Source organism: Lynx rufus, unplaced genomic scaffold, assembly GCF_022079265.1.
Source record: "Lynx rufus isolate CCGP_SWC_20201006 ecotype Redwood Valley unplaced genomic scaffold, mLynRuf1.p SCAF_21, whole genome shotgun sequence".
Taxonomy (NCBI): Eukaryota; Metazoa; Chordata; class Mammalia; order Carnivora; family Felidae; genus Lynx; species Lynx rufus.
The window spans coordinates 3548423-3571987 of record NW_025814836.1 but is presented as its reverse complement, the minus strand read 5'-3'; the positions used below and the strand labels follow the sequence as shown (position 1 = coordinate 3571987).

Below are 23565 nucleotides of genomic sequence, written 5' to 3'. Positions count from 1 at the left end.
ATTTTACTTACTAGATTACTGTTTATTATAAAAGGATATAATTCAAGAATAGACAGGCGGAAGAGATGCATAAGGCAATGTATGGGGAAGGGTCACAGAGCTTACATGTTCTCTCTGGGAGTGCCACTCTACCAGCACCTCCATATGTTCACCAACCCAGAAGCTCCTGAACACCATTCTTTTGGGTTCTTATGGAGGCTTTATTAGATATGCACAACTGATTAAATTATTTTCAATTGGCTATTAATTTATTATTTCTATTTTGTAAAGATTTTATTTTTTAAGTAATCTCTACATTCAACATGAAGCTTGAACTCACAACCCCAAGATCAAATGTCACATGCTCTACCTACTGAGCCAGCCAGGTGCCCCGGCTATTTAAATTAAATAATTAATTAATTTATCTCATCACTCTCCTCTACCCTGAGGTTGGAAAGGTGGTACTAAAAGTTCCAACCCCCTAATCACTTGGTTGGTTCCTCTGGTGACCAGTCCCCATCCTTAGGGAACTTAGGGATGCTTCAAAAGTCATTTTATTAACATAACAAAATATACCTTTATAGCGCTTAACTCTTGAAAATTCCAGGTGTTTTAGGAGCTTTGTTCTAAGAACAGAACAAAAACTGTACATATATTTCTTTTTTTCTTTTATTTATTTATTTTGGGAGAGAGAGAGCAAGCACAGAGGGTCAGAGAGAGAGAGGGAGCGAGAGAATCCCAAGGAGGCTTCATGCTGTCAGTGCAGAGCCTGATGCAGGGCTTGAACTCATGAACTGTGAGATCACGACCTTAGCTGAAATCAAGATTCAGATGCTTAAGCAACTGAACCACCCAGGCGTCCCCATACATGTATTTGTTAATATAAATCATAACATCTCACTTACCTTCTGGCAACTTCCCCAAACCACTCGAGACTCTGAGGCATAGACCACATACAGAGAGAAGGAAATTCACTCATTTCTCATGTGACAGAACCTACCTTTTGTGTTCTCATCCTCAGCGTGTGTCTTTCCTTGGACCATGGAGCCCATGAACACAGGTTAGGTGCAGGAATTAGTTGGAAACAGGACTGGTAAAAGGAATATGGAGGAGGGTCTTAGATGTCAAGATAAAGTGATTAGATTTTGTTCTGTGCCCATAGGGGATTCACAGATGGCTTTTTAAGGGCAGTGACTTAGTGATACATAGGAAGGAGCCAAGTTGAGACATTGGACAAAAATTATCTACTGGACTTAAAACTCACTCTCTCTCCCTGCCGGTCTTCCCCCCAGGCTTTCCTGTCTCCCCACTGTGGGAGGAGAGAGATTGAAAGGAATGCTGGGGCATGGTGCTTACGAGTAGAAGAACAGTGATAGAACTATGAATAAGGAAGTTGAAAGAAGAAAAAAAAATTTGGAGACCAGGTAATAAGACAAATAAAAACAATAGAATTGGTAACACTAGTTAACATACCTAGGCATTTGGGTTCTAGAAGTCCTGGGAGGTTAAATGTCCTGGCTCTAGCTGCCCTTTTGATTTGGGTGGAGCTCTTAAAAAAAGCCATGCTCACTGTATTCCTCTTCAGGCTGTTTTAATCAACTCAGTCTTCCGAATGCCTACTTCCCTGCCTGGATTGCTGATCAAGTCTTCCCAGACACTCTTCATGCTGGTGGCCTCCAGGATAGCAAGCTCTTCTTGAGCTCCCCAACTCTCTCTGACTGTGCCCTTTCTTACTCTCTCTAAAAACAAACTCTCCCTACCCTGCTGCTTATTCTAAGCTTTTTCCTGGAGAGGTTCTAGTCATTTTCAGGGTTTGAGAGACTGTCGACATGGCAGTGGTGCCCAAATAGAAACCTCCAGATCATCCTCTTCCCTCCTGGTTTGTGTTGAAAATTTCCATCATCAGTTTAATGCCATACTCTCACCTCAAATGGGACATGCTCCCAAAGGTATTTGTTGTCTTTCTCCACTAAACTCACCTTTCCCTCAGTGTGACAGTCTCCTACTTTCACTTTCAATTGGCCTCAAACATTACTCTGGGTGATGCTGCTATCCACCCATGCTCCGACCTGTCCCAGATCTCTCAGGATGCTACCACAGACCTCTGCCAAGACTCCCTGCCCCAGTCTCAGGCAAATGCAACCTTGTCATTCCTTTCAGAAAACACTGGAATGGCTCTCTTTTACCTAGAATAGTAGTCTTCAACTAGGGATGATTCCCTCCCTCCCCTCCCCAAGAGGACACTTGGCAGTGTCTGGAGACATTTTTGGGGGCTAAGTTGCTGTAAGCATCTTGCGGGTAGAACCCAGAGGTGCTGCTAAACATCCTACAATGCACAAGATGGTCCCCACAACAATCCAGCCCTGATCTAGATCTAGATCTCAGATCTAGAATAAAGCCCACATGGTGCCCAAGATAATTGCTCTCTGTGAACTGGTTCACACCTTTGCCTTTTATGTCAGTGACATGGATTTGCTTGTAGTTTCCACAAATGGGTACCTGCTGGGTCTTCTCTCATGCCTGTGCCCTGCAGGCTCTTCTGCTTGTGTTTTCCTTTCTTTTCCCTCTCTCATGTCTTACCTTTGTGTTTTGCAGGAACAAATGCCTCCTACAGTCTTTGCAATTCATTTCAGGCCATGCTCTGGCATTCTGGTCACCTGGTACCCATGTTAGGCTCAGGGTCCCTCTCTGTGCTATTTATGTACCTGTCTTCCAACTAAACTGTTGAGATTCTTTGTGATGGGATTATGCCTTTTACAAATATGGTTTTGTCAAATATACAATGGGCATTCAAAATGTTGATTAGATTTATTGATTTCAGTTCAATGATGAACAAGTGAATAAATGAATGAATAGATGAAGTGAATGAAGTCCCATATTGCAACATCTATGTCCAGAAGATTTTCTGTTTTGTGGGACTGATGTCCCAACAGTGGACAACTTTCATTAAATAAGTAAACAATAGAAGTTTAATTTGGAAACAAGTACTTTATTATGAAAATATATGATGCTTGGCAAGCTGCAGGACATTTTGCTAAATATTATCATACTTTATTAAATTGCCAAGCACCTGGAAACTGTCAGAAGGAAGAAAGTACATGTGACCAACTTGGAAATGTCAAATGATTATTACATATTGTTGTAAATCATTATAGCTCTTTGAGAAACTATAAAATGTCAAGATACTTGCAGGGTACAGGCTCCGTTCTGCCAACAGCCAGCTGGTGATCCTGCACAAAGCCCTTCATCCTTCTACTCTTCATTGTTCTCATTTGCAAAGTAAGGCCTTTATAATATTGAAGGCTCCCACTATTTTTTATTTTATTAAATCCAATGGATCTTATTAAACATGTTGCTTTTTTATATCTAAGTCTGATTGTGAAAGAGGCTTTTATGTGATTACCCATCACTATTATGTATAGAGACAGCAAGGATGTTCAATTTAATCAGATGACACAAGCATAACTAAGTGGGTGTAAGTGGCATACCATAGACAAGGAAAATTAAGTTGTGTTACTTTGTTGGAGCCACCAAGGAGGCGATACATAATGCAAGTAACCAGAAAAAAAAAAAAAAACCCATCCTACTCACAAATGGAAAAACCAGTGGTGTCCGTATACATGACTGGCTGGATTGAACACACAAATGAAGAAAGTCAGACAAACTTCTAATCAGTTTTGAGACAGTGGCAGTACCTTGTTTCCATTTTATCTTCTGGAATAAAGTTGGCTTGCCTGGAGAGAGAGCAAGCAGCAGTGAGCAATGGGGTTCAGGGGTTTTTGGACTCCATGTCTGTGTTGAACATGACTATGTGTTACCTCCCGATGTCTGTTGCATAGAAAACTTAGTAGTGTGAGATGCTCAGCGAAAAATAAAATCCCGGGGTTGAATAAATGTGAGAGATGTTTCATGTTCCATTTTTCTCTTGCAGATTTCCAATGTTTGGTAATATGTTAAAGACTGAGAATTCCTCAGCAAAGGGACCTACTAAGGTATTCACAAAGCAGTTTGTTTTTTATAAAAGTTTATTTGTTTATTTTAAGAGAGAGAGAGGGAGGGAGTGAACAGGGGAGAGGCAGAGAGAGAGAGAGGGAGAGAGAATCTCAAGCAGGCTCTGTGTTGTTAGTGCAGAGCCCAACTGGGGGGCTCCATACACGGCACAAACCCACCAACCCTGAATCATGACCTGAGCTGAAATAAAGAGTCGGTTGTTCAATTGACCAAGCCACCCAGGCACCTCCTCCAAAGCAGTTTATTTAGACCAGTTTCAAAAACCCATTTATCAAGTTTTACTCAAAGTCTGATAACTGTTATTTCCAAGTGAGGATATAAGCATAGAAATGGAATATATATATTTAGAAATTTTTATGGAAATGTGACACTATGTTTCCCAACAACCCTATGTGTATTCAGGGGATTGTCTCAATGAGTAGGTATTGACCAGTTCAGGAGTTGGGGATAAGTTGCTTACAGTGTGAGCTTCAGACTAGCCATGTACATAGGGATCACATTACAGTGTGCGAACTTTAAGGGTGATTTGTCAACTACAATGCATGCTCATGCATCTGAGAAAATGGAAACATTTTGTCCATAACATTTGTTTTTTTTTTTTACTGTCATTGTAATTTATTTTTTCAAGAAATAGAAAATCTTTTTATTATGCTTTACATTTACAGTTTATTAACTAATCAACATCAACATGCAAAAATAAGTGCTAAATACAAACCTCTACCGTATGGTTTTTTGTAAACTACAGTAGATCATTTGATTTGAAAAGTCACAGGTGTTTACTTCAATTGAACTACAAGTTACTGTAAGGATCAGCATTAGATCTACAGTTAGGGAACCGTAGGCAGGAAAGTTCTCTGCAGAACTCGGCCCAGTGGATTTCCATGTGAACACATTCTCAAGGAGGAGATAAGGTGGCACGAATGACCTGACATTGAACCTGGCACACCCAAAGCCAGGTCCCAAGGACGCAACTCTGCTGGACGCCTCTACAGGGCACGTTCATTGGGCATGGCTGCCACCCTTCCTGGCATGTTGGTTGGTGATGGGAAGGAGGGGCCGACAGAAGGAGGACACAAGGGTCAGGGGTGCAGGAAATAACTGACTTTTGTTTCTGAAGTGGTGGAAGCTCCCGGGCAGGAAAGTCTCTCTCTGAAAGGGAAGGCATCAAGTAGCTCATGAGTCCTTCAGAATTCTACCAGTGGAAACATATCTCCAAGCACAGATGTGCTCTTGATCTGACTCCTCTCTTTCTAGGAGTAGTTACCATTGCTCACTGATCTTGGGTCACAAGAAACAGAAACACAGGTAGGCAGACCAGGCTGGAGTGCGAGGGCGTGGGGCACGCAGGTGTGTGTGGGGTGCCTACATGATGTACACTTTCTTGGATTGTGAGAAGTGCAACACTTCTTTGGTTCTTGGTGGACAGACAGCAAAGGGTTGTAGCTATAGTTGTTGGGCAGCCTCGGGGGCCGGTTGTTCTCCATCATTGAGATGTCTGAGGTCTGCAGAGCAGGTGGGAGTTGGCGCAGTGGGCCAGGGGCAAGGGCTATGCCTGCTTGTTCAGAGAGTGGCTGCACATGGGCCAGAGGGGCTCTTGAAGCTGCCGTCCCCCTTGGAATATTGTGGTGTCCTTATGGCTGAGAGGTTGGTGTGATGGTGAACACAGAATTGTCCCCCATCTGGTGCAGGTGGTAGTTGTATTGGAACTTCTGGCTCAGCATCAGCCACCTTGGCTGGGTCCAAACAGCTCTCTATGCCACTCTGGTGTGCTAATTCACTGAGATGTAGCCACAGCAAAACAGGTACCCCGCCATTGTATGGTCCATGTGCTTTCTCTTCCTCATGCTGGCTGCCAGGGGCTGGTTGCTGCTATGCTCCTTAAGGTGCTAGATTCTGTGCTTGCACAGCTTGGTACTCTCCTCCTTCACTTGGATGGACTCCACCACCTGCCTTGGGGATGCTCAGCTTTTCCACTGTGCCATCCAAAAGGCTGACCACGGATTCCTCACCTGGGCAGCTGCTTAAGATCTTCTCCAGCTCAGCCACAACCATGGTGACATGGCTTGTGTCTCAGTGTTCTTTGGAGAAGTCTGAAGGCATTCATTTAGTGTTGCATGGGGCACCTTGAAGGGCAGGTACTCCTTCCTGCATCTTCAGGGTCACGGAGACTTGAGCAGCTGATACCTATACTTCCCTCTTGAATCTGCCAAAACATTAACCACAATCATTGTAATTTAAAATCAAGCTAGTGTTAACATAACTAAGTGAAATTCATATTACTTATTTTTTTTTTATTTTTTTTTCAACGTTTATTTATTTTTGGGACAGAGAGAGACAGAGCATGAACGGGGGAGGGGCAGAGAGAGAGGGAGACACAGAATTGGAAACAGGCTCCAGGCTCTGAGCCATCAGCCCAGAGCCCGACGCGGGGCTCAAACTCACGGACCGTGAGATCGTGACCTGGCTGAAGTCGGACACTTAACGGACTGCGCCACCCAGGCGCCCCCATATTACTTATTTTTAATCCTAATTTACTGAAAGTGGAAAAAATTTTATTGGATTATTTCTTAAGAAAAGACACACATTGTGGGTGCCTGCGTGGCTCAGTCAGTTAAGCGTCCGACTTTGGCTCAGGTCATGATCTCACGGTTTCAAGCCCCATGTCTGGCTCTATGCTGACAGCTCAAGAGTCTGGAGCCTGCTTCGGATTCTGCATCTCCCTCACTCTCTCTCTCTCTCTCTCTGCCCCTCCCTCACTCACACTCTTTCTCTCTCTCTCAAAAATAAACATTAAAGTTTTTTTTAAATAAAAAAAAGAAAAGACACACATTGTAAACCAACTGGTGACAATGGCAGTGATCTGAGAAAATGAAGACCAAATAGGTTTGCCCTCAAATTACTCAGAAGTACTATTTATCTTGTACTGAATTTGTGATTTTTTTAAAGTTTTTTTTTTTTAAATTGAGGTGAAATTCACCTAACATAAAAGTAACCATTTTACAGAGTACAATTCACTTCATAATGTTGTGCAATCTGAATTTGCTTTTATGGCTGTGGTTGAAAGTGAGAGAGGAAACCCCTGGTGTCTTATTTGTAGAGATACACTGACTAGTGAAGCTAAGACACATTCAAAATGTAAGTGGTTTCTATCCCATTTATAATTGCACCAAGAACCATAAGATACCTAAGAATAAACCTAACCAGAGATGTAAAAGATCTGTATTATGAAAACTATAGGAAACTTATGGAAGAAATTGAAGAAGACAACAAAGAAATGGAAAAACATTCCCTGTTCATGGATTAGAAGAATAAATATTGTAAAAATGCCAATACTACCCAAAGCAATCTACATGCAATCCTAATAAAAACTGCACTGATATTCTTCTCAGAGATAGAACAAACAACCCTGAAATTTGTATGGAAACACAAAAGATCCCAAATAGCCAAAGTAATGTTGAAAAAGAAAACCAAAACAGGAGGCATCACAGTCCTAAAGTAGAGGAATTTAGCCTTTACTAAAAAGCTGTAATCACCAAGAAAGTATGGTTTTGGCACAAGGACAGACACATAGACCAGTGGAATAGAATAGAGAACCCAGAATTGGACCCACAAATGTATGGCCAACTAATCTTTGACAAAGCAGGAGAGAGTATCCAATGGAAAAAATTCACTCTCTTTAGCAAATGGTGCTGGGAGAATTGGACAGCAGCATGCAGAAGAATGAAACTAGACCACTTTATTACACCATACACAAAAATAAACTCAAAATGATGAAAAACCTAAATGTGAGACAGGAAACCATCAAAAGCCTAGAGGAAAAAACAGGCAACAACCTCTTTGACCACAGCAGCAACAATTTCTTGCTCGACACATCTCTGAAGGCAAGGGAAATAAAAGTAAAAATGAACTATTGGGACATCATCAAGATAAAAAGCTTCTGAACTGAAAAAGAAACAATCAAGAAAACCAAAAGGTAATGTACAGAATGGGAGAAGATATTTGCAAATTACATATTGGATAAAGGGTTAGTATCCAAAATCTATAAAGAACTCACCAAACTCCACACCCAAAAAACAAATAATCCAGTGAGGAAATGGGCAGAAGACATGAATAGACATTTTTCCAAAGAAGATATCTAGATGGCCAACAGGCACATGAAATGATGCTCAACATCACTCATCATCAGGGAAATACAAATCAAAACCACATTGTGATACCACCTCACACCAGTGAGAATGGCTAAAATTAACAACTTAGGAAACATCAGATGTTGACTAGCATGTGGAGAAACAGGGACCCTCTTTCAGTGTTGATAGGAATGCAAACTTGTGCAGCCACTCTGTAAACCAGTGCGGAGGTTCCTCAAAAAAACTAAAAATAGAATTACCCGACAACTCAGCAATAGCATTACTAGGGATTTATCCAAAGGATACAGGAGTGCTGATTCATAGGTGCACATGTACCCCAATGTTCATAGCAGCACTTTCAACAAGAGCCAAATTATGGAAAGAGCCCAATGTCCATCAACAGATGAATGAATAAAGAAGATGTGGTTTATATAAACAATGGAATACTACTTGGCAATGAGAAAGAATGAAATCTTGCCATTTGCAGCAACATGGATGAAACTGGAGGGTATTATGCTAAGTGAAATAAGCCAGTCAGAGAAAGATAGATATCATATGTTTCACTCATATGTGTAATTTGAGAAATAACAGCAGACCATGGGGGAATGGAAGGGGAAAAATAGTTTCAAACATAGAGGAGAGAAACCATAAGATGTTCTTAAATACAAAGAACAAACTGAGGGTTGATGCGTGGGAGGGCAGGGGAGAAGGGAAATGGGTGATGGGCATTGAGTAGGGCACTTGTTGGGATGAGCACTGGGTGTTGTATGTAAGTAATGAATCATGGAAATCTACTGAAGCCAAGAGCACACTGTATACACTGTATGTTGGCTAACTTGACAATAAATTACATTGAAATTTTGAGGGGAAAAATTAAACAAAAAAATAAACAAAAAGAAAGAAAGTGTGTAAATATGAAAAAAACACATTTAGGTGGTTTCACACAGGAAATGAAGAATTTGTCAAACAACAAAAAAATTAGAGAAAATATGGAATTTAAAGACAATAGTATCAGATGTTTAATATTACACATCTAAACATTAGTACTTTGCTGTCTTCTAATAAAGCTGAACTTTAGGAGGTTAGACTACAAGGTGATACTTGTGAAAAATAGTATTGATATAGTCCTTGGAAATGCTGGGTGAATATGAAGCAAGAAGTATACTGAAGTACCACCAATATGACAAGTACAGCTAGTGACATAGTTCTCAATTTTTCCTGATGAAAGCACAGATAATGTAAACATAATAGTAACCCTTTTGGTAAATGTTCAACTGAATATGGTGGTGGTGTGAAGGAAGAAGTTTATCTTTCAGCTATATTATCAATAAACACAACAAGCTCTGAATTGCATGCAGCCATGAAGGATAACCTACTTAACAAAGGCGGTTTAGAACTTTTTAGTTTTGCATAAGAGGTTGTTCAGATGTTGATGTGACAGTGACAGGTAACTATTCTGGACCAGGTACCAGAATAAGAAACTTGTGGCAGGATATAAGTCAATCCATGGTTTTTTTCACTGAGAAAGCTCTTTTCTCCCCCATAAAATGTCTGCATGTTCATCATTGTATTTAAAGATGGGGAGCTTGATTAGAAATATAAATCCAGTTCTCTAGACCTTCCATTATCCATGTCTTTTGCAGCTCTTCCCAGCAGAAAATTAAATCCATTTTCCCCTCTGTCTGGTTTTTACATGTGTTGGCTAATAGAATGCAGAAGAAAAGGTAGTTTTGACTCTATGCCTCACAGAGCCTTGCCTGAGTCTCTCTTGGACCCCTGCCAATTCTGAGCTAGTCTAATGGGTGACAGGAGACAGAAGTCTCCATTACTTCCACTCTGCTAACAGCCTACCTGCTCCCAGACAAGTGACACTTCCTAGCACAACCACTCCCTCACTGAACAGCCTGCTGATAGCAGCTGCCCAGAGAAGTGCAGCCAAGCTTGACTGAGTCTGGCCTGGGTACCAGAACTGACCAGATGACACAAAGACATAAGAGCAGTCATCAACAATTATTCTAAGTCTTAGCACTTTGGGATAATGTAGTAAAAATTGCGCATTATGTAAAGGTTGAGATGTTAGCATTTGAGATGATTCATTTTATGATATACCATGAGAGTAGATCAGAAAAAACCTGGTATTGTATATCTGTGTGTGTGATGGTTATTCAAAAGAAAAGTTCTGCCAAGAATGTTTAAACTTCTGAACAAACTTGAGTGTTAAGATGAGAAGACAGTTTGGTTCCAACTTTTCTATGATATAAATGGTAAAACCAGATGTGCCCCCTTGTCTGTTATCTTCAGTATTTTCTGTGATCCTAATACTTCTCTTCAAGCAGGAAAGGCAACATGGATTTCAATGACAGATAAAATTGAAGGGCAGAAGTAAAAGTAAGAAATGTGGAAGAATTATGTCGACTGATTATATATAGTAGGCATATCAGAGTTTGCAAAACAAACAAATACAAGATGTCCAGTAAATTTGAATTAATATTAATAAAAAACAAGTGATTTTTAGTGTATGTCTCAAATATTGCATAGGGCATACTTACACTAATATATATATAATATATATTACATATATATTATATATATATAATGTATAGTTATATATATAATATAGATATATAGTTGATATACAAGTGTATATATATATATATGTGTGTGTGTGTGTGTGTGTGTGTGTGTAGTTGATCTGAAAGTTAAATTTAACTGGACCTGTTGTGTTTAATGTAGTAATCTTATTACATAATTTAAATTACATTTGTAATTCATCATTCATCATCTATGATTCTGGTTGTCCTTGCATTATTGTTATAACTCCCATGGACAGTACTGGCAAAAGCTAGGGGTGTCTATTTCAGGACAGTGCTGTCTGCTGAGTGATACATTGTGCACATGCTCACTGTTGACTCAAATAGAAATTGGGGTCTAGAATGATGATGGGGGAAAAGAAGTGAGCAAGAAACAAATGAAATTTGTTTTATGTAACAAAAGCTGGAATTTAACAGGGGTTCCATAAAGAAACACTATTTTTCATCAGGGAAAAATTGAAACACACACACACAGACACATATACAGACACACAGACTTTAATAGGCATGTACATGTAATGCATAGACTTCTTTTTCTGGGCTTAAACATATAAAAAAATTCTTGTGCTGAATGTAAGATCATCAGTTTTCATTCTCTATGTTGAGATTGCTCTGAAAAAAAATCTGAGTTCTTAAAAATAATATATACATTTCTGAGGCAAAGTACTCCATAAAAATATCTTATCTTCAGCTTATATTTCAGTTAATGATTCTAGAAACTTGAATCTGAACCCCCTTGACTAAAAGAGAGGCCGGGTACCCACGAAAAATGACCCTATGTCACCATGGGAAGGATGTGTGATAATGACATGCCTGGTCCTTACCCAAAGAGACCCATCACCATTTACTCAGATTAAAAAAAAAAAAAACACTGGGAAATTGACATGTCTAGATCATACCTGTTCCCTGGAAGCCACTTGCACCCAGTGACTCGTCCATAGGTGAATACAAAGCCCCAGCTCTCTTGCCTCAAAGATGAGCTGGACTGAGGTATCATGGTGCACTCACTCCCTCTGCCCTTTCTTGCTTTCCTCCCTCTCACAGTGTGGTTCCTGAGAGCACTCCCAATGAACCTCCTTCACACAGTTCTCAGAGTCTGTTTCCCAGGAAACCTAACCCTTAGGAGCACGTAATTCTATAATCATTAAATGATTCTCACTTGGACCAATCAAAAATAGGAGGTTTAGTTTTATTTTCTCAGCAACTGGTAATTGGAATGGAATTGTTTAAGGATTTTTTTTTTGTCATGCTGTTGACTCAGAGGAGTCCTTGTGGGGTCTATCTCCATGATAAGCTGAAATCATCAAACATCCTGCCTTGCCTGCTGATTTCTTCACAATCAGTGTCTAACCATCCTTGAGATAGAGCCCTGGCTAATAGGAGCTGCAAACACATCTGTAAACACTGGTTTACTTAATCTATAAAGGGATTTCTGGGGCAGGAATAAAAGGAGAAATAGTGAAAAATTCTCCCCCCTGTCTCCTTCCCAGATGGTGACAGACAGTTCTCTGCTGCTCAAATTTAACATTGGCTGACTCTGGATACTAACACACTGGATCCCCTTCTGTGGGCAGAAAGAATGGAGTGGGGCTGGCTCTTGGTGGTGGGGACATGTTGGGGGTGAGATTGTGGTGCTAAATATCTTCTTCTGATATTTAAGCAATGTCCAACATTTAGTACTGCCTAGAGTTCCCAACTTCTTTGTGTGTTAAATTTCAATGGGACACTTAAAACTGGCTATAATGCAGATTTTCCAAACTCAACATATTCGTAAATAAACTCAATCCCTTTCCTCCTTATTGCCATCCTTGCTCACCTTGTATTCCCTGTATTGGTTGTTAGTAACTGTACTCATCCTGTCCCCCAAATTGGAAATCCGGAAATTATTATTGACCCTATCCTCTTCCTATCCTTCTGCCTGCCTCCATGTAATCAGTGGTCCAGTTCTGTTGAGTCTCTCTCCTAAATATCTCTGAAATACATACCCTCTAAGTTATCCTCAGAGCCATTGTGAATTTCAGGACCCCATTCTCTCATGCTCTGACTATTGAAAGAATCTCTTATTAGGTCAATTTACCTATAGTGACCCCCTTCTCACTCTTCTGTTACTCCTCCACTAGATCTGATCCTGTTTTCTCTTGAGAGGTGACATAGCCCCTCAAGACTGGCTACTTATTCAGGTGATTTTAAAATGTGATCTATGGAGTCTGGAATAAGTCTACTTTCATCAGTTTTAGATCCTGACATTGAATAAAGGTATTCTCAGCTTGGGAGGATTTGGAAACTATTGTGATGCAGTACTGACTATTTGTATTTCCTCCAAGTTGCTTCACAAGTATTTTCTCTTGTCCATGGATCTTCTCTGTTTGGAACAGTCTTCATTGTTTTTACAACTTGGTAGATCACTGATTATATTTCAAAATGAAGCTTGAAGGTCGCCTCATCTTTGAAGCCTCCCTAAACTGAGGGGCAGAACTCTTAAGAGGCCATTCAGTTTTATCTTTTACCATTTGGAATGGAGAAAAAGTTCCCACTTGCAACTCTGCAAATTCATGACTTTTTAGACTCTATTTTCTTTTATTCCTACTGCCATTTCATTTCTGCACTCATTTTATTTTTTCATAAAAATGTACTAACTGAAACCTGTCACAACTAGTGTAGACTAGTTCCATTTTCCAACCTTTCCCCTTGAGCTATAAGTTCATTAGGCTTATGATCTGACTCCTGAGTCATTACAAATAATGGCTTTACTAGATATTTTGCTACTGTATTACATAGATTGTGATCCTTTTGGCCTTCAATAACAATTTTCTCACAAGTATGTTGCCTGGTACCTAAGTTAATGTCACATATTCTAAATTTTTCATGATGCCCCCAATCCTGATACTATTTTTTTTGTGTGTGTGATAGATTAGGTTTTGCTGTGGTAATAACTCCAAAATGTCTTGGTTTAAAGAAGTAGAGATTTTTTTCTTCTTCATGGTACATGTCTACAATTGGTTGGGTTTCTACATTGTGGTCATTTTGGTCCCCAGACTGTCAGGAATGTGCCATCTGGAGTGTGGATGGTTTCTGTGGCAGGGAGCAAGAGCCCATTGTAATCCCACCTCAATCCTTAAAGCTTCTGCCCAGCAATGATACACATCACTTCTGCTCACACTTTGGTGGTCAAAGAATTCTGTGTGGCCACATCTCACTGCAAGGAGGTGGGAATAAATTCCTATCTCTGGAATGGGGAATATTTGATGCACTGAACTCATGGCCACCATGTTTCAGTTCATTGATACTTGGAAATATGCAGGAATTTAGTAATTTTATACTTTTCTTTCTTTTTAAAAAATATTTTATTTTTAAGTAATCTCTATGCCCAACATGGGACTCGAACTCATATCCCAAGGTCAAGAGTTGCATGCTGTACTCACTGAGCCAGCTGGGCACCTCTTGTATATTTTCTTTTCCTTTTTTTAATTTACTATTATTATTTTCTAAATGTTTATTTTTGAGGGAAAGAGAGAAAGAGAGCAAGTAGGGGAGGGGAGAGAGAGAGAGGGAGACACAGAATCTGAAGCAGGCTTCAGGCTCTGACCTGTCAGCACAGAGCCTGATGTGGAGCCTGAACCCACGAACTGTGAGATCATGACCTGAGCCGAAGTTGGTCACTCAACCAACTGAGCCACCCAGATGCCCCTATTTTCTTTCTAAAGATCTTTAATTGTTAGATTTTTCTTTGTTCACTTTAAATTATGATTTGGAACTCATTTATCCTGTGTCTAGTTTGTCTAGCTTTGTCATTAATCTTTTAGCAAACATGTTTACACATATTTTTCTATCAACGTTAAGAAGTATTGAGAACTCTCATTCATTGCCAGAGGGAATGTTTAGCCGCTTTAGAAAACATTTTGGCAATTTCTCAAAATGATAAACAGAGTTACCACATGACCCAGCAATTCCACTCCTAGGTATTTGACTAAGATTTGAATACATATGTCCATAAAAAATGTGCATACCAATATTTACAGCAGCATTATTAATAATGCCCAAAAAGTGGAAACAGTATGAATGTCCATGAAATGATGGAAGAATAAACAAAATGTGGTGTATCTATACAATGGAATATTACTCAGCTTTAGAAAGAAAGGAATGAAATACTGATATGTGCTACAATATGCTGAACTTCAAAGCATTAACCACAAATAATGAACATATTGAAATATATTGAACATAATGAAATAACCAGTCATGAGGGGACCACATTTTTATATGATTCCATTTATAATAAATGTCTAGAGTAGGCAGGCTGCCTGGGTGGCTCAGTGGGTTAAGTGTCCAACTCTGGATTTTGGCTCAGGTGGTGATCTAACAGTTTGTGGGATCAAGACCCATGTCTCACTCTTCACAGATGGTGTGGAGCCTGCTTGGGATTCTCTCTCTCCCTCCTTCTCTATCTGTAGGATTTGAAGTCTTCTCCATAGCCAATGATACCCACAAGTTTCAAGATATTGTTCATGAGAACATATCAAGAAACCAAAGCAAAAATGATAATTGTAGAATAATTTCTGTGACTATATTCCCTAAAGCCAGGATTCACTTGGGCAAATGCCAAACTTTAACCTTGTAGTTGTGTACACATATTACAAAAGAGGAAAAACATCATCCTCGGTGATTTTCAACAGAGTCGAGGGGAAATATGGATAGAAGATTTTGTTTTTTGAAAAATCATATTTCTACTTACTATTGCTTTCATTTGTTTCCAGTCATAGTATTCATTTAGATGTCCCAGATAAATTAAAGGAGGGTATGGGTTATTTCTGTTTGTCCAAAGAGCTCATGGGTCAAACTGAATTTAACAATTGCATTTGATCTATTGTGTGTGTACCTACAAGTGCATATAACATGTAAATGTTCTGCACTCATGTTAGATCACAGCTCCCATGAACAAGGGGTCATGTCTTCTGTGTCTTCCACATGGAGTCCAGGAAAGGATAGTATATATTTATGACACAACCTTGGTTTCTTCAATTGTAAATGCTAGATAATGGCTATTTCTCTCCCAATGACTGTCAATGTGGGTAAATTTAAGTAATAATATTCAAGAGGATGTATACAAAAACTGAGTTTAGCCCTGATATTTTCAGTGGTGAATCTTCACTGAGAAGAAAACAAGTGAGGAGGAGAGATTGGGGATTTGGATGTGGGGGCTCCTGCTGTGAGCCATTCACTGCATGGAGCTCCTGGAGGTGTGACAAGGCCTACAGGCTTATGGAGGAACAGAGGTCACTGAGCAAGTGAATAACCAGGTCCATGATGAGCGGTAACATCTCCATATCCCTCACAGGTTGGCTGGCTGAGTAACATGAGCTCAGCCCTTTGCTGTGGTGACAGTCACATACATTATGGCCATGTGGTCCCTGAGTGCTGTGGGTCTTACTCCTTATCCTGGGATTCTCTGCACTTCCGCATCTTTAATTTTTTTAAATTTACATTTATTTATTTTTGAGAGACAGAGATAGAGTGCTAGCAGGGGAGGGGCAGAAAGATAATGAGACACAGAATCAGAAGCATGGGGCTCGAACTCACAAACCTGAAATCATGACCTAAGCCAAAGTCAGACGCTTAACCGACTGAACCACTCAGGCACCTCTGCACTGTCCCATCTTGAGGGAAGCTGTGGCTGGGCCCACTGTGGCCAATTCAGGTAAAAGCTCAGGATTATGAGGATAAAGCTGAATTTGGGCTCATGTTAAGAGCTTTCTTGCTGTTTAGTTCATTGACTATAGGACTGCCTGACAGATTTGTCAATTAAAATATAGCACACCTGTTACTTATGAATTTCAGATAGATGACAAGTAGTGTTTTAGTATAAGTATATCCCAAATATTTCACATTTAGCTTGGAGTCCTGTATTTTATCTGGCAACGCTAAGTTGTGAGATATGTGAGATATTTCAATCTCACATATAGCACAGAATCATAGATTTAAGTAGAACCTTTAGGGTTTACTTATTCACTGCACTGCATTAGTTAAAACATATCTGAACTGCCCTAATCAAGATTAGATCCTACCTTTATTTTTTTTTATTATTTTTTTAACGTTTATTTATTTTTGAGAAACAGAGAGAGACAGAACATGAGCAGGGGAGGGACAGAGAGAGAGAGGGAGACACGGAATCTGAAGCAGGCTCCAGGCTCTGAGCTATTAGCACAGAGGCTGACACAGGACTTGAACCCATGAACCATAAGATCATGACCTGAGCTGAAGTCAGACACTTAACTGACTGAGCCACCCAGACACCCCTAGATCCTACCTCTCTTAAAGAACTCCTTTACTTCAAGGAAATTCTAGAATCTATTCTAAATCTATTTTTAAGGCATCTTTAACCCACGTGTATGTGTGGTGAATGTGTGTGTGTGTTTGTGTGTGTGTGTGCAAGTATATGTGTGTGTATGTGTGTGCTCATGCACCTGTGTGCGTATGCATCTGAGGGCATGAATATTAATATGTGTGTTCACATCCATGCAGCAGGTAGAAAGAAAGAGTGTCTGAGCTCCATCCTTCTGTAGAACAAAGAAGTGTGTGCTTGAAGACCTGGATTAGGTCCTGTGTCAGACTTGTCTTCTGTCATTTGTGAGCACTGGAATTCTTGGTGAGTCATAGGGCCTGGCAGAATAGGACACTTTGTAACAGTCTCAGAAAATAGAAGATGATCTTAACAAAGACCTATTTATTCCACACTCTAGGCAAGATCTCTTTAAAAAAATGAAAGGCAGGATGAATAAAATATGCCAAATGATACTTTTAAAGGCAGGAGAATCGTGTTTCTTGTACCTTAGCATATAATTTACAAAATTGAGATGTCAGTCATTATAAATGCATGTGATCACTTTTTTTTGAGGTGTATAAACTTTCTAAAATGAGAAATGAAGGAAGCACTCAACAACTCATGTCAGGAGTCTGTTTATAAAGAAATTTTTTACATGTTGGAAGTATGGCTAGTAGCAAATTTGATGTTATTCCTACATATGGAGAAAGAAATGCATATTTTGACCTTTAAAGGAGAAAAAGGCACTTTGTGGCCTTATCCAATTTCACAGCAGACATCTATGTAAATTATGCAACTTGCTCTTGAGAATAGCAAGGTGGTCTCTCAATATTTTCTTTTTCTTGGTTTAGTTTCAAGATTAAGAAGTTGATGCAGCTGAATGGAATTAAATTTTTCGTTATTACCTTCTTCAAATTTTTATCCATGTAAATTGTTTTCCCCAAAGAATAGAAAAGAATGATATAAATCATTGGCGGGTTGCCATCAACTCTGCAGCTATTTCTAAAATTTTCAGTGCAGTATGAGGTATGCATGTTTATGGATGTGTGTGTCTCCTTCCCCACCACTTCTAGTTAAGTTGTATTTAAAATAAGTGAGGATCTTTCTTCCAATTCAAATATAATGTTTCTGTAAAAGCAATTCCCCATTGTCCCTGCACAGAATCCAGCTTCAGTGATTGATCTCCTCCAGTGTAGCCCCTGGCTGGCATTCTGGAACCCCTTTCCTAAGCTGGACACCATGCTTCAAATGCCAGCAGAAAGGAAGAGGGTACTTGGTTGTGTTAAATAACAAAAATTCAACTGAGTAAATTTAAAGATCTAATTGGTTTTATTCAACACTTTATGAATCAGGCAGCATCCCATCTAGTAATAGAAGGGAGCTTTCAAAGGCTATACAAATGGTAGGGGGGTTATTAAAATTTTTTTTAATGTTTATTTATTTCTGAGAGAGACAGAGACAGAGTGTGAGCAGGGAAGGGGCAAAATGAGAGAGAGACCCAGAATCTGAAGCACAGGCTCCTGGCTCTGAGCTGTCAGCACAGAGCTCAACGTGGGACTCGAGATCATGACCAGAGCCAGAGTTGGATGCTTAACCAACTGAGCCACTCAAGTGCCTCAATGGCAGTTTTTCTAAAGGCAGAAAGGAGGCTGGAAAAATAAATTATTAGGAGAGAATACATTGTCTCAGGCAAGGTCACCCTCCTAAGGAAAGTGGAAAGGGTCCACTGAGCAGATTATTTCACTAGTGCTACCCAGGTAATTCTATGTTGACTGGCTAAAAGTTATATTCTGGGAAGGTGAAACTGTAGTTAGGTTCTGTATAAGTCTTGGTTTGCTGATGTGAGGCTTATCACAAGTGATACCATTTTTATCCTGTTTTCTATTTTTTAACAGCTATCCCCTAATTCTCTTTATTTCAGTATTTAATAATCTTTTATTCTACAAATATTTGTTCAAGACCAGACATCCCACTAAGCTCTGAGATATAATAGAGGATAAAACAAAGACCTGACTTTGCCCTCATAGAACTTACAGTCATGCAGAAATAGACATGAATCCAGTAATCACACAAACATTTTTTGTTCTTTAGCAGGTGAACCTCCCTCAAAGGTACATGATAGACACAATAGGGAGCACAGAGACAGCTTCCCTGAGAAAAGTATAATTAGCTGGGAGGCAATTTAGTTTGGCAAAGGCAGGTTGGGGTGGGAGAACAGTACAGACAGTTTCAAAGTGTATGCAAAGACCATCTAGTGGGAGAGAACAGTGCATTGTTCAAGAAATCAGAAGAAACAGCATAACCAGAGCAAAGAATGAAAGGAGCATGGCACAAGGTGAGGCTGGAGCCATTAGTTGGGGCCAAGTTATGCAGGATTCTGGGGCACATAAAGGATTTTGATTTGGAGTGAGGATTGGTTTATAAGCTCAGTTTGTTTTTGAGAACCACATTAGGTAGATTGCTGTAGCCTTCTAGCTGCCTGTACATCTTGGTCACCTATGACATCAGAATAGATGGCCTAATATGGTTTGTCTTTATCTGTGGTGATAATCCAACCTTCATAATTTCCTGAGTGGAGTCAAGAGAAAGCACAGGGAGACCAGTTAGAAAGATGTTTTCAGATAAAAGATAACAATGACTTCACTTTTCCAGCAAGCTTCCCATTTTTCCTGTAATTGAATTCTTCTCTGGTATCATTTCCCTTCAGCTCAAATAACCTCTTTAACAATTCTTGAAGTAGTGACAACTTTGCTGCACTTTTGTTTGTTTAAAAATGTCTCCCTTTGTTTTAAAAACTTATTTTTGAAGTTTATTTGTTTACTTTGAGGGAAACAGAGGCAGAGAAAGTGAGGGAGGGGCAGAGTGAGAGGAGAGAAGAGAGAGAATATCAAGCAGGCTTCATGCTGCCAGCACAGAGCCTGATGCAGGGCTCAAACTCACAAAACACAAGATCATGACCTGAACCAAAACCAAGAGTTGGATGCTTAACTGACTGAGCCATCCAGGAATCCCTTAAAAAAACTTATTTTTGAAGAGTATTTTCTCTAGACATAAAATTCTGGGTTGACAGTTTTTTCTTTTAGCACTTTAAAGATATCATTACATCGTCTTCTGGACCATATTGTTTCTGATAAGATGTCATTAGTGATTGCTACTGCTTATCCTTTGTAGGTAATGTGTCTTTGTTCTGTTTCTTATATTCTACATATGAGTGAATCATATGGTATTTGTCTTTTTATGACTTATTTCACTTAATATTGTACCCTCTAGGGGCACCTGGGTGGCTCAGTCAGTTAAGCATCTGACTTTGGCTGAGGTCATGATCTCACATTCGTGGGTTCAAGCCCCATATCAGTCTCTGTGCTGACAGCTCAAGAGCCTGGAGCCTGCTTCAGATTCTGTGCTCCCTCTCTTTCTGCCCCACCCCTTCTCACTCTCTCTCTCTCTCTCTCTCTCTCTCAAAAATAAATAAACATTAAAAAAATAAAAACAAAACATTGTACCCTCTAGATACATCTATGTTGTTGCAAATGGCAAGGTTTTTTTTCTTTTTTATGGCTGAATAATATTCCATTGTACATATATACCACATCTTCTTTATTCATCTATGCATGGACCTTAAATTGCTTTCATATCTTGTCTGTTATAAATAATGCCACAATATGGGGCGCCTGGGTGGCTCAGTCAGTTAAGTGTCCGACTTCGGCTCAGGTCATGATCTCATGGTTCGTGAGTTCAAGCCCTGTGTCAGGCTCTGTGCTGATGGCTCAGAGCCTGGAGCCTGTTTCAGATTCTGTGTCTCCCTCTCTCTCTGACCCTCCCCCCGTTCATGCTTTGTCTCTCTCTGTCTCAAAAATAAATAAACATTAAAAAAATAATAAATAAATAATGCCACAATAATCATAAGTACATATATTTTTTTAAAATTCATGTTTTTATTTTTTGGGGGGTGAGCACTAAGTAGTGGAATTATTGGTAATTCTATATATTACCAATTCCATAAATTACTGATTCCAGTAATGGAATTGTATGGTAATTCTATTTGTATTTTTATTTTTTTAATTATATTCTTTTTTTAAATTATATATTATATATTTAATTATATTTAATTATATTCTATATTCTTTTTTTAGAGAGAGAGAAAAAGAGCGTGAGCATGGAAAGGGGGCAGAAAGAGAGAGAGAGAGAATCCTAATCAGGCTTCATGCTCAGTGCAGAGCCTGGCATGGGGCTTGAGCTCATAACCCTCGGATCATGACCTGAGCTGAAATCAAGAATCAGATGCTCAACCGACTGAGCACCAGGTGACCCAGTAACTCTATTTTTAGTTTTTTGAGAAACTTCCACACTGTTTTCCAGAGTGGCTGCACCAATTTACTTTTCCCCCAACAGTGTACAAAGGTTCCTTTTTCTCTACGTTTTTGCTAACACTTGTTATTTCTTGTGTTTTTAATTTTAGCCAGTTCGACAGGTATGAAGTAATATCTCATTGTGGTTTTGATTTGCCTTTCCCTGATGATTAGTGATATTGAGCATCTCTTCATGCACCATCTGCATGTCTTCCTTAGAAAAATGTCTATTCATGTCCACCCATTTTTTAGTTGAATTTTTTGTGGTTTTGGGTGTGTTGAGTTGTATAAGCTCTTTATATATTTTGGATATTAACCCCTTATTGGACACATCATTTGTAAATATCTTCTCTCATTCAGTAAGTTGTCTTTTTTTTGTTATTGTTGATGGTTTCTTTCCTTTTTATTTTGATGTAGTCTCAATAGTTAACTTTTGCTTTTGTTTCCCTTGCCTCAGAAGACATATCTAGAAAAATGTAACCAATGTCAGAGAAATTACTACCTGTGTTATTTTCTAGAATTTTTATGGTTTCAGGTCTCACATTTATGACTTTAATCCACTTTGAGTCTATTTTTGTGTATGGTGTAAGAAAGTGGTCCCGTTTCATTATTTTGAATGTAGCTGTCCAATTTTACCAACACCATTTGTTGAAGAGACTGTCTTTTTCTCATTGTATAGTCTTGCATCTTTGTCATAGATTAATTGACCATAAAAGCATGGGTTTATTTCTGGATTCTGTTCTGTTTCACTGATCTATGTGTCTATGTTTGGACCAGTACTGTACTGTTTTGATTCAGTGCTTTTTTTTTCTGCATGCTTTAATTAGGATAACTTTTATTGACTTGTCTTCAAGTTCACTAAAATTTTCTTTTTAAATTTTTTTAAAAAAATGTTTATTTTTGAGGGGGGTGCAGAGAGAGAGAGAGAGAGGGAGACAGAGAATCCCAATCAGGCTCTGTACTTACAGCTGATGCAGGGCTCAAACTCAGGAACTGTGAGATCATACATGACCTGAGCTGAAATCAAGGGTCAGATGCTTAACTTGAGTGAGCCACCCAGGCTCCCAAGTTCACTAAAATTTTCTTATGCAGTGTTCAATCTTCTTTTAAGCCCAGATGGTTAATTTTTATTTCAGACATTGAATTTTTCCATTCTAGAATTTCCAACTTTAGTTTTATAAATTTACAATTTATACTTTCTATTTCTTTGCTGAGATAGCCCATCTGTTTACTTATTCTGTCCACCTTTTCCTCTACATTCTTGAGCATATTTTTAACATGTGTCTGAAGATCTTTATTTGCAAAACTCAATATCCATCATCTTTGGGTCTATTTATATTGACTACTTCCCCACATTTCTGGTTTTGGATGATATTTTATTGTTTCTTTGTATGTCTAATCATTTTTTATTATATGCTGGATTTGTGTACCCTCTCTTGTGAGTCTGAATAATCCTGATTTACTTCAAAAAATATTGAGTTTTGTTCTGATAGGCAGTTAATTTAGTAGTAGTTAGGCAGCAGCCATTGAGGTTTGTTTTTGAGCTTTTTTGGGGTAGGTCAAGAGTATCACTTACTAGCAGGCCTGGAATAGCAGGACTAGATCAGTGTTTCTCAACAGCAGCACTATTGAATTGTAGACTAGATGATTCTTTGCTGAGGAAGGGTGAGGGATATCTTGTGTATTATAGGATGTTTAACAACATTCCTAGCCTTTATGTAGTAGATATAAATAGCATCCTTACAGGTGTGACAACCAAAATAGCTCTCAACATTGCTAAATGTCCCCTGGGGAATAAAATTACTCCAAATTTAGAACCATTAGGCTAGAATAACACTACACCATTCTAGCCATTACTTCTTGGTAGGTTTTTTGGAATCTCAGTGGAATGCTTGGGATATGTAGCAGGGCCTCACCACTCTGGATGTTTGGAACTTTGAAATCTCCATTCAGCTTACAACCCCCAGCAGTTGTTCTCTGAGAGGACTTATGGAACCTCATTATATGCATGAGTAGCTTAAAAATTGGCCAAAAAGTCAAGGGACTCTATGTAGATACACAGAGCTTTCTTTCTGTGATGCTCCCTTGTCCTCTGTATCCTGCTTTGCAAATTCCATCCTTCTTAGTGGCTTAGAACTCAGTTTTCCTTTTGAGTTCTCTTCTTGTTTTTAGAAAAAAAAATAATATAA

At 39.2% G+C, this 23565-nt stretch overlaps 1 pseudogene; it reads right to left on the bottom strand.

The window, feature by feature from the left end:
- Positions 1–5352: 5352 nt before the first annotated feature.
- Positions 5353–11647, bottom strand: LOC124517419 (E3 ubiquitin-protein transferase MAEA-like; annotated as a pseudogene).
- Between the last annotated feature and the right edge of the window lie 11918 nt (positions 11648–23565).